General features: G+C 46.5%; 1 pseudogene; it reads right to left on the reverse strand.

Annotated features, from left to right (window-relative positions):
- Positions 1-2,501: 2,501 nt before the first annotated feature.
- LOC129462580 (large ribosomal subunit protein uL11-like) lies at positions 2,502-3,007 on the reverse strand (annotated as a pseudogene).
- Positions 3,008-3,297: the final 290 nt, after the last annotated feature.

A 3,297-nucleotide genomic window follows, 5' to 3' on the forward strand; every position in this document is an offset into this window, starting at 1 on the left:
CTTATATGTGGTTAAATAGAGAAAGTGGGAAGACAGCTTGAGCCCAGGAGTTGGAGACCAGCCTGGACAATATAGTAAGACCTCATCTCTACAAAAAAAATTTAAAATTAGCTGAGCATGGTGTTGCACCCATGTAGTCCCAATTACTCAGGAGGCAGGCTGATGTGGGAGGATCGCTTGAGCCCAGGAGGCAGAGGTTGCAGTGAGCTGAGATGAGCTGAGGAGGCAGAGGTTGCAGTGATCTGAGATCATGCCACTGCACTCCAGCCTGGGTGACAGACAAGATTCTGTCTCAACAACAACAAAAAGGAATGTAATGATTTATGATGTCCCTTTCATCAGCAGCACATACAGTCCTATCAATCATTTGATCTGATAATGAGACTTTTTTTCTTTTAAATGATGATAGTTATCTGGGGCCCTAATCTTAGTGTCTCTTTGTGGAGTGGCTTAGAAGCACTGTATAGTATAGAGGTATGGAGGAATGAGCTACTTGATCTTGGACAAATTATATTTAAAAATGAGTAAATCCCAATACTTGGCTCATTGAATGCACTCAGTGATACCTCTCATTATTATTAATTATGCCCATTGAATATTTTTTATTTTTATTTTTTGAGATGGAGTTTCACTCTTATTGCCCAGGCTGGAGTGCAATGGTGTGATCTCAGCTCACCTGCAACCTCTGCCTCCCCGGTTCAACCGATTCTCCTTCCTCAGCCTGCTGTGCAGCTGGGATTACAGGTGCCCGCCAACACGCCCAGCTAATTTTTTGTATTTTTAGTAGAGACAGGGTTTCACTAAGTTGTCCAGACTGCTCTCCGACTCCTGACTTCAGGTGATTCACCTGCCTCGGCCTCCCAAAGTGCTGGGATTATAGGCATGAGCCGCCGCGCCGGGCCCCAAATCATTTTCTAACAAAGAGCAGCCAATAAAGTCAAGCTGCAGACATAGACAAGCAAGCTGGGAGCTTGCACAGGTGGATGCAACAGGAAAAAACTACCTGAGACTAGACATGTTCAAAATGGCGGCTGCATCTCCCCTTCTCTGCCAGCCACGTGTACAGCAAGGAGCAGACAAGACGGCACCGGCCAAGGGGAGAGTTCATTTGCATAATAAGATTAGGGTAGGGCCACCAGCCTTCCCTGTGTGCTATGTAAACGTCACACCTGACCCAAAAAACCTGTGAGCCCTACCTAAATCAGACACGGCCTCCTCAAGCTGGACTATAAAATCTGGCGTATCCACCAGCTGACCTTTTCCTCTTGGAAGTCCCTTCTTTCTCACTAGAGAGAGAGCTATTTTCCTTTCTCTTTCTCCTTCTTTCACCTATTAAACCTCTGCTCCTGGCCAGGCGACATGGCTCAGGCCTGTAATCCCAGCACTTTAGGAGGCCAAGGCGGGCAGGTCACCTGAGGTTAGGAGTTGAGGACAAACCTGACAAACATGAAGAAACCCTGTCTCTACTCAAAAATACAAAATTAGCTCGGTGGGGTGGCGTGCGCCTGTAATCCCAGCTACTCAGGAGGCCAAGGCAGGCTTGCTTGAGCTCAGGAGGCCAAGACTGCAGTGAGCTGTGATAACCCCACTGCACTCCAGCCTAGGTGACAGAGTGAGGCTCAAAACAAAAAAAGAATATACACCACAGTTTATAAGTGGGCATGTGGGATTTTTTTCGTTTGTTTTTGGCTATTATAAATAAAACTGCTACGAGCAATCATGTACAACTCTTTCTAAGGATATAGCTTCCTTTTCTCTTAGGAACCAGCTGGCAGTGAAATAGCTGGATAATACGGTAAGTGTATAATTAATTTTTAAGAAACTGCCAAACTGTTTTGGAAAGTAGTTGTATTGAGGCAGGAGAATAGGGTTTGGAGGCAGGGACTAAGGCTGTTTCACGCAGCGTTCCTAGAACTAAACTGAAAGGAAAACCCTAACTTTCCATGCCTAAATCAGAAAAGGACCAGAGGCTACTCCCTTTGCAAACCCCCCATCTTTTCTGCCAGGCATGGGAAATTGGCAACCAATCAGACTTATTGCGGGTTGAGTCTTCCTTTGCAACTTTGTAACTTCACTCCAGCCTCCGAATGGTTGCTGTCCACAACCAATCAGACTAATTGCAGGCGGAGTCTTCGTTTGCATAGAAGTATAAATTTGTAACTTCACCCTAGCCTCTGATTGGTTGCTTTCTGCAACCAATCATATGTTTGCACAGGAGTGTAACTTTTGTAACCACGTCATCCTCTGGTTGGCTGCTTTCTGCAACCAATCAGACTGATTGTGAGCTACCATTTCATTTACCTGAGGTGCGCATGAAGTGGCCAATGGGAAACTTCTAGAGGGCATTTGGACCCAAGAAGATTCTGTATCCGGGGCCCTTGAGCCGCTGCTCGGCCTACTCTCACACTGTGGAGTGTACTTTCGTTTTCAATAAATCCCTGCTTTTGTTCTTTTTTAACCAGTTGTCAAATGATCCTTTATTGAAATATTTTCCTTTGTGCTTAACTGGCTGGTCATTCCACAGCACCATTGTTGATGTCATCTATGATGTCATGAGGGTGGCGGCCATCAACATTACAGCCCACAGACTGGGCAGTCCCCAGGATCTCTTTAATGGTTCCAGAGAGTTCTCTGGCTAAGGATCGGTGCTGCATCTGTCGAGCAATGTTGACGATCTCATCAAAAGTGATATTCCCACTGTGTTTAATGTTTTTCTGTTTCTTTCTGTCTCTTGGTGGTTCCTTTTGATGATCAGGGCAGAGGCAGAAGGTACCACTTCAATCTGGGCCTGTCTGTTCTGAATGGTCAGTTTCACTGTAATCCTCAGGCCCTTCCAGTCACCCCTTGCCTTGGCAATGTCATCACCAACCTCTTTTGGAGACAGACCCACGGGGCCAATCTTGGGGGCCAGGGCAGAAGTGGCACCGACCTCAACTCCAGTGCACCTTAGGTATACGACTTTGATCTCATTGGCGTGGAACTTCGGCAGCATGGTGGAGGCGGCTGGTGTCGGATGAACCCGGATTCGAGACGACCGAAGAAAGTTGCACCTTGGCCTCCTCCGAGCCGAAAGCCGAGAGAGCTGCTTTCGTTCTTTTGTTGCTTCATTCTTTCTTTGCTGGGCGTTTTGTCCAATTCTTTGTTCAAAACGCCAAGAACCTGGACAATTTGCAGTCACGACCCTCTACCGGTGACAGTATCATTTTGCGTTGCCTTCATTGGTGTATGAGAGTGTGAATTCTTCCACATTCTTGCCAGCACTTGCTCTGTTGTCTGTTTAATTTCAGTGGTTCTAGT

This window comes from Symphalangus syndactylus, chromosome 14 (assembly GCF_028878055.3).
Source record: "Symphalangus syndactylus isolate Jambi chromosome 14, NHGRI_mSymSyn1-v2.1_pri, whole genome shotgun sequence".
Classification (NCBI taxonomy): domain Eukaryota; kingdom Metazoa; phylum Chordata; class Mammalia; order Primates; family Hylobatidae; genus Symphalangus; species Symphalangus syndactylus.